The 13,376-nt window shown below is 36.2% G+C and overlaps 1 protein-coding gene across 4 annotated transcripts in view; it reads left to right on the forward strand.

Moving 5' to 3' along the window:
* Window positions 1-346: 346 nt before the first annotated feature.
* The window catches only part of marchf8 (membrane-associated ring finger (C3HC4) 8), a 125,421-nt gene continuing 112,391 nt past the window's right edge, over window positions 347-13,376 (forward strand). The window contains exon 1 of one of the 4 annotated variants that reach the window (XM_067385869.1): window positions 347-511. The gene's annotated coding sequence lies outside the window, so the exon portion shown is untranslated. Of the gene's footprint in view, window positions 512-1,679; window positions 1,732-1,752; window positions 1,909-13,376 lie in introns of those variants that run through there. The other 3 variants (XM_067385865.1, XM_067385868.1, XM_067385866.1) reach the window with 3 other exon arrangements.

The following is a 13,376-nucleotide window of genomic DNA, read 5'->3' on the forward strand; positions in this document are numbered from 1 at the left end:
TTGTGTTTCTCCAGAAGAGGCAAGGAGGAGCAGGGCACAACACACCCATCCCTCTGTAAGCTCTTTTATAGTCTTCTTTAACCACTATAATAATGATTAAAAAAGAATCTTAATAAAAAACACACACAACACCATGAACTCACACCCTACAGTGCACCATTGTAACTAATGAAATCACTGTATGGAGACATGAACCTCAAACAATGAGGAAGAAAACAAAGGGTTCATCATCACCACCTCTTTCACACAAAAAAGTCATTTACATTTCTTATTTCTGAATATAAATATAAGGGTCATTTATGAACCCTCACCGAATCAGCTATGTGTATAATTTATTTTAACGCTGGAGTACATGATAGCACGCGCATGCCCTCTCCGATTTTTTTCTTTTCTTTTCTCAACCCGATTTTCCACCCCGAACGCGGAAGTCGGTGGACGTGACGCACGCTATCAGATGGGGACTGTGAAATAAAAACAAAAACATCGCTTTATACAGTCGGGGAAAGACGAGGTAAGTAAATATTTGAGCGAATCACGTAAACCTGCATTAGAGAGTAAACACTGCACCGCTGTCACTGTAACACCACACACGGTCGTCCTTTAACACGCCGAGAGATAATTTGTATCTTTATGGGTGATATGCATATCAAGTTAGAAAATATACTGAATATACCATTCTCATGACATTTCGTTCAGCACTGCGGAAGGCATTAGTAAAGACTTGGTTTATTGTATAAACAGCGTGTTATGACTGCAGCTCGAGTCCCTTCGTTGTTCCAGGGCTTGCAGAAACACTGCTGAACAATCCGTGTTGTCTCTGCCTTTTGACAGTGTTTATGTGCAGACCTAGAAAATGCAGAAGTATCTGTTTTAGCGAGCATGTTGCACTTCGTAGAAAGGACGCAGTCCTGAAAATAAGGTAAGAAAAATAACTGTGGTGGTCGTCAGCTGTCATCCTTATCGCGTCATCAGCGAAAGTGTTGTATTGTACGACTGCCAGTGAACAAAAGATAAAACTGAGACGTAACCTCAGATAACAGAGAAAACTATATTGCAATCGGTATGTTGGATAGCCTACATAGTCCGTATTAATGCTTGAAGGACTCATTTGCGCTAATCGGTTCTTTTGAACAGCTCCTTTCAAATAATGAGTTCCAAAATGATTCATTTTTTAAATATCATCGCGCGACGCTTTACCTCAGAGTGGTAGGCATCTACTGTTGTTTATTACTAATCGATTTGTTTCTATTTCGATTGTGATTTCATTTCAGTTCTGTTTGTTGCAAACATTCAGCTTTTAATTAAGTAACATATGCCTATAATTTCCATTTAGCCTACATTTTACGATAATGAAATTTAGCTTAAATCACTCAGGTGAAACAGTTTTGCATGTTTCAACTTAAAATGCTACATAAATGTTTCATTTGTAACATTCCTTTTATATTTGACTGAAAAGCCAGACGTGTTAAAAAGAAGGTTTTTGATTCAGTGAGCCAGTGAGTTGATTTGAGAACCACTCGGACCGATTTAGTCCGATTCATGACTAAAATGTCAGTCCGGTCTGAGAACCGATTCAATCGATTGATTAAAAAGATTCGAATCCAAAGAACGATTCATTCTTGAATTGGATGCCTCTGCTAATAGCCTACCCAGTTTTCCCAGTGCGCTTGGATTGCAGTAGGTCTGTTGGGTGTATCGGCTCAATGCAGAATGGATTACAGTGCTACATAAGTGCGTACTGTAAACATTTTATTTCGCTTTTTTGCTGGCATTCGTATCTTACGCATTAGTAGATCTGAAGGGTGGATCAGTGACTGTGGGTGTTAGGCACATTCCCGCGCGCCTAGTCTTCACATTCATAAAATGCTTTGACCTGCCAGTTTTGTCGAGATATTGATGGACATGGCGGTAAGCGCATAATTTTCTCTACGTTTGCCTATTATATCAACTGTATTTTTATTTTTGTTGCTGCAGTGCAGACAGCAAAACTCTTATAGGAGAGTCCGGGGCTAGTTGTCAGTCTATTTACTCCAGTGAATATTTCTCAGCATAGGTTTGTTTTTGAAAGTCAATTTCTGTATAGACCTGTACTTAATGTACCTCAAAGTCTTGACTGTAACAAAGTGAAACAGTTAATTGAACATGGGGTAAGTTGTCACACTATATCCTGACTTTGTAGCTAAATTAAAAAAATATATATATATAATTTACAGTAATAATATGTGCAGCTATTACATTTTATTGGCAGTTAAGGTCGTAGTAATGAAATGCAGACATTTTTTTTTTTTGTATTTGTCACATTAGCCTTGTCACAGCTTGCTGAACTGTCTGACTTTTTATACACCTTCTTATTAGTTTGCAACATCACTGTTATCTTAACAACAGAATGTCACAATAGATAAAACAAAGTATGGCTTTGTACTCGAAGTTCACACTTTCTGATCCTGTTTGCTTGATTTTGAAGTTGCATGAGGTTTCAAGAACTTCATGTGGTGCTTTGGGAATTATGGAGTTGCCTCCCTTACAGTGAATTTTGTAGAGATGGGAACCATTTCACCAATGTTGTTCATCAAGAAAGACCCTAGTGGGTGTGCACTGTATCAAGATTTGGCTGTGACTTCCATGTTGTGAAATGTGTGCGTTTATGGTATTCCTGTTTTCTGGTTGTAAATGAATATGGTAAGTGAGGCCGTACATGCATGGGGTAGAACTTGATTATTCTACTGTATATTCATTGTAAAATATTAAAGTGACCTTACAATAGATTTGCATGCATCAAAGGTCAAACAAAAAAACTGATTTTCTCATAATAGTAATTTTTTACATTTATATAGCGCTTTTCTGGGTACTCAAAGGGGATCTCCTCAACCACCATCAATGTGCAGCATCCACCTGGATGATGTGACGGCAGCCATATTGCGCCAGAACCAGCTTATTGGTGGAGAGGAGACAAAAGCCGTTTCTTAATATGCGTTCTTGTCTGTACTTGTGGACTTGTGAAGCATCATCAGTCACAAGTTCACATCTAGCCAAGTACAGTTTAAAATCCCCAGATGTGTTCTTGATCCACCCCTTTTATTGAGGATGCATCAAGAGGTGACTTGTGCAGACTTGAGACAGCCAGGTATCCCAGAATGCATCTCGCACTAACCAGAAAGCGTCAGTAGTAAAGGAGAAAACCCGCGTAATTTAAACATATTACTGTTATTATGTCATGATATGTAGTTTTAAGAGTTTTTCAGGTGAGAATGTACTGGTTTAAAGCTCAAATTTGTGGTTTATTGATCAAGATAGTGCCTTGCTGAAAATTTGTTTGGATGTTTTCGGAGTTGTGAGATCCAGGCGATCGCCGGGCGCTCAGCATTCATGTACCCAGGAGAGTACAGCCTTACCTCGGCTACTCCTTCTGACATTTGCTGATGGTTCTGATGTCTCTATAGTGGATAAACATGACATAATTAGTCTTTTGTATATCTAACAGTTGATCTTTGGTCTCATGAATCTATCATTTGTTCTGTGGCAATTAAATCGTTATATATTTAGGCTATTTAACTTTACCATTGTAGCCTACTGAAGCACTGATTTTTTATGCTTGACTGAATTGTTTGCTTTATTTCTTTATACCTTTTATTTTCTAATATGTTTTTGTTTGTTTGTTTGTTTGTTTTTTAATAAAACGAAAAGAGGCAGAGTGGTGTTTTATAACACATTTCGTTTTATTGTTGCCTAAAATATATATACAGAGATAACCGGAGAAGCCAGAGCGAGCTGAGTTATATTATCAAGTACGATGCTGTGCCATTTGCAGAATCACTTGTGTCCTCCCGTTCACGGGAGTTCGTTCTCCTGAGTCGAACTTACCAAGTTCTAACTACCAAGGACCCAAGTCCAAATTTTGCGAACTTGGTGTTAGGGCTGGGTATCGTTCAAAAATTTTCGATACCGAGACGATACCGATACCTTGACTTCGATACCGATACCTAAACGATACCTTTTTCGATACCAATTTTATAAAATCTGTTTAAACAAGATTACATAACCTAAAAAAAAAATCTTTGGTTTTATATTTTAACTTTGTTGACTTTTTTTCAGACTCAAAGACTCATCTCCTGAGCCACTGCGGGGAATAAAAAAAGCACAAATTAACAAAATTTACCCAATACAATAAATCAGTGCAAAGTTTTAATAAAGTTTAGTTTTCAGTGCAAAAATTCAGTATGTGAGGCTCTTTTTAAATCACTCAGCAATTGTTCTTCAAAAAATTAATTAACAAGATCAAAGCGGAAGTAAGAGTGACGCAAGTTCGTTGCGTCTTACCGTGAAATAAGAGTTCTGTGCCTTTATTAAAATCAACACATTAATGATTCATCTCTCATCCACCCGCAATTCATTTGAATGTTATTTTTGTTATGATTATCCGCAGTATCAGGAGGACGCTGATACCCCTTTTTCAGCAGAATTGTTCGCGTTCTGGAGCCAGAGGCAGAGCCTGTGCTCGTGCAGGCGAACGAGCCTGTCACGAACCGGTCGCGAGTTTCCATAGACTTGACGGACGAACGCTGATGTAAAGCTGCTGTGTGTTGTACCTGTCCATAACTAGTCTAAAAAACATTGCGCGTTCCGCTGTTTCTGCAGGCAGTGCGACACTTTTGTTTTCTGTTAACAGTATCTGTAGTGAACCGGCTGCTCACATAAACAGCCGTTTCTCACCCGTCCATTCGGAGATAAACGGAAAACGAAACCGTTGATTCACTCGCCCTCTCGCACATAGGGTCTCTCTCGCGCGTATAGTTTTATATATTGAGATATAAATAATAATGTAGCGCAACGTTACTTGCTCCTCAACGAGACAGCGAAAGCATTTCTCCGCCCCTCTACTCGGCTCCATTCTGAGGTACCGAAATTTGGTACCGAATGACAAGACACTTTTCGATACTCGATAGTATCGAGGCAGTTCGATCGGTACCTAAAAAGTATCGAGTTCGGTACCCAGCCCTACTTGGTGTTGAGAAATGCCTAGAGTGATGAAGCCAATCAGTATATGGGGATGATTAGGAGGCCATGATGGACAGAGGCCAATGGGCAAATTTGGCCAGGATGTCGAGGTTACACCCCTACTCTGTTCGAAAGACATCCTGGGATTTTTAATGGCGACAGAATGTCAGGACCTCGGTTTAACGTCTCATCTGAAGGACAGTGCTTTTTGACAGTATAGTGTCCCCATTACTATACTTGTCACACCTGCACACCACATGGACTTTCAGTTGGTTTTCATTAGTCACATGTGCTCCTTTGTTCTAGTTTCCCGCCACTAATCAGTCACCATGGACACTAACTCACCATCACAGCTGTGTATCCTGAGTTAATCTAACTCTTGTGTATATCAGTTCCTGTTTGTGTTCATTCCATTGTCCGATCTCATTTCATACAGACCACATAGGGACCCATACAGACCACAGGGTGAGTACCCCCTGCTGGCTTCACTAACACCTCTTCCAGCAGCAACCTAGTTTTCCCAGGAGGTCTCCCATCCAGGTACCAGCCAGGCTCAGCCCTGCTTAACTTCAGTGGGCAACCATGACTGCTGGATGATATAATATGCATTGCACATAACCTTATTTCTCAAAGAGTCTGAAAGCGGTTTGTTCGAAGATTCAGTCTCTCTAAACCCCTCTTTTTCGTCAGCCTACTCTGCTCTGATTGGTCAGACGACGCAGTCTGTCGTGATTGGTCTACCTCGTACAGTGTGTGTCAGAAACTAAACTCCCAATACCATATCTGAATTTCAGCTCTGGAGGCTTCGTTAACTCTTGTATATATAGTGATATGAACAGGAATGATGGTGTTGTATTTTCCGTATCAATTCCAGAGTGAGATGTCATCCTTTTGTATAGTGCATCCAAAGTGAATTTGCAGCGCTGAAAACAGAATCTTCTCGACAATTCGACAACACTTACCAAACTCCTCCAGGTCTAGGCTACAACTAGTGTTTGAGGGAGGGGCAAAGCGGACATTGTTCACGGGCAGCCAATGAAGATCATAGGCTTTTATTATGCACATTTGTTACATTGTTATATAGGTATGTATCAGGAAGTGATACTGGAATTGTTGACGACTCATTTCGGCAGTTCAGTATCAATTCTTTCTTTTAGGAGACAATTACTTTACATTCACAAAAAGCTATATTATACACTGCATGAAATATTCGAAAAATCATAATAGTGGGCTATCAAGTGGTAGAAAGGAAATGTATATAATAGGATATGGACAGATATTAATTTATAGACTTCCAAGTTGGTGTTTTATTGTCTGTGTTTTTTAAAATAAAACAAAACACTTTGGCCTATATTTAAAATGAAAGCTTGGTCTGTGAAATGGCATGATATAGCATATTTTCAGTATGCGGTAATTTGTATGCTAAGAAGGGGGAAGATGACTAAATTTAAATAATTTAAATAAGACTTAATTTTACAGAATGCATAAATGTTTTTTGATGTCATTCTTGACACAAATGTATTAATGTGCAATTAATGCAAAATCCTAAATCAACTATTGTGTTTTAAAATTGTGTTTTGAAAATATAATGTCCTGACTATATGAAATCATCTGAAAGGTAAATTTATTCAGTGACTTATCTACAGGCATATGAACATTGGCATATTTAAGTACTCCAAAAATCTAAAAACATTAATGTGTCAAATACCTAATTAAGGAATAAAAACCTTTGATATTCAATATAGTACAATGTCATAGATCACTATTTTCCAGAGGTACAAAATTAGATCAATTAACCTCAGAACTTAATCTAAATGTCACAGATGTTGAGATGAAATGACAAAATTAAGATAAGCATAGTTCATCAAATGACTTTGTGCCATTTTACACTGATTTAGTGGATATTCAATGGGCCGCACACCCACAGTCATCAAACAGACAAGGTTTTGGAACATGTTATTTATTATTTGGAAAATCGCCTTAGCTAAAAAAATAAATAAAGGCACAATATGTAATTTTTTTTGTATTAAAATATCCAAAAAACACTTGAACAATGTTTGACTTGTGTACTTGCATTATCCCAAAGATAATTCTTAAAGTTTTTAAGAATGTTTAAATCCTAAGAAATAAGCAATTTTAACCAGGACACAGCGGACCGTGTGTCGCTTATCAATGACATCATACCTGTGTTACCCTTGGTTTCCGTTCTATGTAGAAACCATGGAAACACCAAAGACGCTTTAATATGTTATGTGTTTTATTAGACAGGATACATTCATCAACAGAAAACTAATCATGTTATATAGCTCAACACAGTAAGTCTTATTGTTTAAATCTTGTTTTCTTGATTTACCGTGAGTACCATGTTTAACCATGACTAATGGTTACGCCTTTGTTTTGGGTAAGCGACCTCTAGTGGCGAAAATGTACATATTGTACCTTTAAGTCTCAAACAATATCTGGCTATATTCCATAAATGTCTGCAGAGGAAGCATGTATCAAAAACAATTTCATATAAACTGCATCCTGTTTCTGGATCTTGCATCCTAAGTCAGGGCTTCTCATTTGCACCCGCATACCAAAAAGGCAAGCTCCGCCTCTGGGCCTTCATTGCATGAAGTGCTTATGATTAGCATAAAGATGTATGTAGCTGCGGGACAGACCTGCCATGAAAAGCTATATATCTGCGTATCAAATGGAGCAATTCCTCCTTTGGAAGAAAAAGGTGTTGAATTTTATGCTAACACTACAGTGCTCTATGCAATTTAAGCAGATATAGCCCTATGTGTGCTAACACAATTGCTACAGCATAGGTAAAATAAAGTTGCTGATTAAGTTTTGGTCCACTAACGGTGTTATATCTCGGAATTGGCTGTGTTTCTGACAGAAAAATAGAAACTGCTGTAGCTAGCTACAGTAGAAAGTAATTAGATTCTTTTGAATGGGTTCGACCCCAGTAAGCCATTTAATTACAAAAACACATTTGTTTAAATTACAACTACATTGGAAAACTCTAATAGAGTGAATGCCTGAAAAACAGGCCACCTTTTGACAGTCTGTGTGTGTGTGTGTGTGCGCGCATGCTTTTAAGACTGTCTATTCACATCCACCTTTGTGCTCTAATGTGCTTTATGCACTTGACCAAGCTTTTGCATATCAACTCCAGCATTAGCCAAGACACTTAATGGTTTATTCTAAGACTGTAGGAAAATCTATTATAAGATCTAATCTAATGCTAATCTAATCTAATGCTAATAGCTACAAATAGAGCTTTTTTTTTCTCTTTTTTTTTTTTTTTTGCCAAAATCTTGGCAATGAACCACAACTCCTAGTAATGTGGTAAGAACTAATAAATCATGAACATGCTAAAATTAAACAATAAATAATATAGGCTAAACTTGAGGCAGTTTTGAGGCGTTTTTAGGGTGGTCATGACCTTCTAATAGATGTGCTGTGGGGTTTTAATATAGCATCATAAACTTGTGATCTCAATAATAGAGCCAAGAAAAGCTACTAATCAATAGTATGCTATTTAGAGATGGAAGAACATTTACCTTGTTTGACTAATCTGGACACATGCTGCCAGGCTTTGCTGTTGACTTTTGTGCATTGGGCTGCTTCACTGTCTGTTCTGATGACACTTCTCCCTCAGCTTCATGAATGGCTGTGTTTGGAATAGCATACTACCTCTAAATTTTCTGCAGTATATAATAAATATGCAAAGTTTCTGTAAGCATGAACGCATGTTTAGTACTGCATCCCACAATACAATGCACTTGACAGTTCTCTCAATTTGACTCATTTTTGATCAAACAGTCTGAAGCTTGTACAAAAACAAATCAAGTAAAATGCAAAATATCTGTATTTCACTTTGGGCTTGATACGTTTTTTTTAATGTATTTGAAATTCTCACCAAGACTGCATTTATTTGATCAAAAATACAATCAAAATATTGAAATTGTAAAACATTGCATTTAAAAAAATAAAAAAACTTTTTCATTTAAAAAAATTGTAAAATGTAATTTATTTCTGTGATGCAAAGCTAAATTTTTTAGCATCATTACTCCAGTCTTCAGTGTCACATGATCCTTCAGAAATCATTCTAATATGATGATTTGCTGCTCAAGAAATCTTTCTTATTATTATCAATGTTGGTGTAATGTTTAGTCCAAGGATGAAGAAGATAAACAAAGTAATTCCATTAGAATTGTTATTTATTAATCAATGAGACTCAGGTAATCCAACAACAAACAACTAATAAACACAAACAAGATATAGCATGTAAAACACAACAATACCAGACAATAAATAAAAGGAAATGAGAAACATAAATACACATGGTGACAACTAATTATTTAATCAAATGATGAATAACCATAGTAATTAATGACAAATGAGAACAAAGGAACACAGACAGCAGAAATGAGTGAATTAAAAGTCAAGACAAACTAAACTGAACATTATTGTGACAGTTGGAAACAGCTGCTTTTTGTTCAGGATCCTTTGAATAGAAAGTAAAAAAAAACAAAAACAGCAATATTTGAAATAGAAATCTTTTGCAACATTATACTGTAAATGTTTTACTGTCGCTTTTGATCAATTTAATGCATCCTTGATTGATAAAAGTAATAATTTCCTAGGAAAAAAGTATTTTAAATGGTAATGTATTTGTGACCAATTAATGCATTTTCTTGACAAAGGCTTTTTGCCGAAACGTTGGAAGTGAGTGTGCGGTCTCATTCATATAAATGTATTTCTGACCTCCACTCATATGCAATGTCGTGAGGTCATATGGCAACTGTACTGTTGCTTAATATTGCATGTTGCCTTTATTTCTGTTGTATTTAAAAAGAATGGTAGGGAGTACAGTGTAGATATGTGTGCAGTAGACTGTTAGTAGCAAGTGAGTGTTTTATTTAAACAGAGCCATGTATTGTGATAGGAAGTTAAAGAAGTAGAGGTGGGTTTAACTGGGAACCACCATGTTTTGATTTTTTTAGGAATCCCTTTGTACTTTTTATTCATTTTATTAATTTATTCATTATTCACTACATCAAAAATTGCAAAATCCTAGCAACAAAAGCATGTTAGCTGTATTCTTTAACGAGGCAGAAGAGATTAATCAGAGATGCCTCATTCAAAACAACGGCATGCTGCTGTGCTTGATAAAACATGAAAAAACACAGTCAGATGGTGTTTCTCTAACATTTTTTTTTGCCGGAGCATAGTTAAATATTAACAAACTCTTTTTCCGACAAGGACAAAAGTAAAGGAAGGATATTACAGAATAGAGAAGAGCAAGTGTCATTACTCAGACATCACTGCAGAATTTACAGCGACTGGAATCAAGACTGCACTTATGAGTAATAAAAGCAAATACTAATCATTTCCAAAAAACCACGGCTAGGTGACACGGAACTATTGCAAGACAATTTTTTTTTCTTCTGAATAAAATGCTTTGTTAAAAGTAGTGCATAATAAAACAAGAAATGTGTATGAGGAAGGTAAATGTGGTAAATTATGAGTTCATGTGGACTTAAAGACCCCATGAAAATAATGTATTTACTTTTGAAAAAGGAAATTTGGGCAGGATATATTGAAGGGGCTTATATATATTTTTTTTTTTCTTTAAATAGGTTTTAGTTACAATCGTCAAATACGTTCTCATTCTGTCTAGAGATTCAGAAAACTGTGTATTTTTACTGTTTTTCAGGAAATGTACCACCATTTAAAGTTTGGAAGAATGTTTTCCTTTTTGAAATATATCTGTATTTTCTTCCCTAAGGAATTATAAAACTGTTAGTTCCTGTCCTTGATTCTGATTGGTCAATAGCTGTGTTTTATTCAAGATAATTCACGATATTCATGATACTTATGTTCATAATAAAAAATCTGTTTAAATGTCCGATGTATTATCTTGTCCTTTTAACAGTTAAGGGGTTTTCCCCTGACTGACAGTGCTAGTCAGGTTTGTCCAAAAATCATAAATGTGGCGGAAGGAAGGCTTTTAGTTAAAGTTTTCTTCATGAAAGTTGCATTGATACATATTTTTGTCTTTAATAATTGTATTGTGTTGTAACCGTTTTATAAAATCAATAAGGTACTCGAGGGTAGTGCTGTATCGTGAATAAGTCACGGCTACTAAGGGTTACTACGCTTCGCGTCGTGCCTAAAAACGCCCTTCAGCTGTGACTTATTCACGATACTGCACAGCCTCTCATACCTTATAGAGTGCCTCAGGGATGACGCATTTTTGTAGGCAAAACCCGGAAGCGAGTTAGCATTTTAGGACTTCCGGTTCCAACGCCGTAAAGTCTATGGGTGTTTTGAATGGGTTTTTGCTAAATCGCCTGAAATAAGGTCTGTGGTTAACAAAGCCTCTAAATACTTTCAGGTTTTGATCTATGACATAAAACACACCAGTTATAACCCACTTGTGATTTTTTTAAACTTTTACTGTGTCTTAAAATCGGCGGTTGCTAACAAATTGCTAAAAGGGACTACTTCCTTTGGCAGGGACTTTAGACGTCATCATTAAAAATGGGACATTTGGACAGCATTTCTCATGAAAAAGTGGATAAGTATTCATAACAGCACAGATCATAATCAGCGAGCATGTTTATAAATGAAGTTGTTTTTTAAATACAGTTTGAGGAAGCTTGGCGGTGGTGACGTTGGTCCACGACCATGGTGTGCTGTAGTCCGTTTATAGCCTACTGTTAGCCTTTTATATCTGACGACTTTATTTAGGCTTCAAAATCTATAAATGTCGTGTTCACTTGTAAAGATTATCTTGATAGACAAAACGTGTAAGTGTCATAACCCTTTGTTAAACACAGAGCTTATTTTCTGCGATTTTCAAAAAGTCTATGGGAAAAATGCATAGGCTTTCAATCGAGGGATGCTGTGCACCGCTAACTTCCGGGTTGGCCTACAAAAACGCGTCATCCCTGGGGTACTCTATTGCTTACATAAAATATTAACTAATACCAAAAAATATAGTATAGTAATATAGTAAATAGTGGTTGTTAAAAATGTACCATCACAGGTCAAAACTGAATTGAAAAATTATATAAAAATAGAACAGTTATTTTATAAAACATTAATAATATAAAATTTCGACTGTATTTTGTGATAAATTAAATGCTGCATTAAATGCTGCATAGATATGGACTAAAATCCACAAAACGTTTGACAGATTTGTTGAAAATGTGACCTTGAAACGTTTCTAAGACAAACAATTGAAGGAGACGACTTTTGAACCAAACTAAAGTCATATCAGGTTTTGTACATATTTAAAGCTGATAGACATAACAAAAATGGCATAGTGGCTAATTCAGATAAATTTAGAGGCTACAGATTTGAGAGCATTGAGAAACATGAAGCAGACAAACATTGCTGAAGTACTTATCACCTGAAAGACATTGTGTGCGAGAGATTTTGGAGCCAGACTGCTTTGTTTAAGTTTAGACTTACTGAATAAATAAATGATCACCTTGTTATTAGGACCTTCATACTGCAAATGTTCTTAAATGCTTTTTCACTTCCTGCTATCCACCTTTCCATTTTTAATGAAAGAGCAAGTGTGGCCATTAGTAACTTGAATGTGGCTGGCTTCTGTTGTCAGTTGCTTCTGATTATTTTAGCTGATGTTGATGTTGCAAACTAATATTATCACATTATTTTAATTTATTAACATAATCATAAACACACTGGATTGTAGTGCAAATAGTTCTACTGTTTACTGCACTTTGCTATACTATACAAAGTTTAGGATTTTGAAAACCTTATAATGTAAAGTGAAGAATAAATATTTGTTTTTGCAATATTTCTTATTGCAATATTGCAATAAGAAAGAGTGTAACATACCAAATAAGAATTCTAAAGCTTATGTATATTGTTAAATAACATTGAACTCGAAAAAGTATTATCTACTGTAATAGCTACAGTACTCTGTATACAAGCACACTATGTGTAAATAAGGGTACATATTAGAACCGTCTCTGTTTTGGACATTTATATGAGTTGAAGTAGACTTTCCATTACGGTTCATTTTCTTTTTTTTGCTCTTCAGTTCTGAATTAGAGCATTTGGCAACAGAAAATGTGTTTTAATAGAGATGGAGTGTACAGCTCTTTGGGCCACTCAAAGAAAAAACAATTATAATCCACTTATGAAATGGTGAATTGCAGTGCTGATCAGTCATCATCACTTATGTGCTTATAATGGTCGCCCAGGCCTGATTAGTATGTACACCACCAAGCAGTATGTGTGTAAGGTTATGGATTTCACAGTTTGGAGCAGTTTTATTTGTCATATTTCATATATATTGAAAGAGACACCTTATGCTCTATACTTGGATTCTGGTTGGATTCAGATTG

The sequence above is a fragment of the Chanodichthys erythropterus genome, chromosome 5 (genome assembly GCF_024489055.1).
Source record: "Chanodichthys erythropterus isolate Z2021 chromosome 5, ASM2448905v1, whole genome shotgun sequence".
Classification (NCBI taxonomy): Eukaryota; Metazoa; Chordata; class Actinopteri; order Cypriniformes; family Xenocyprididae; genus Chanodichthys; species Chanodichthys erythropterus.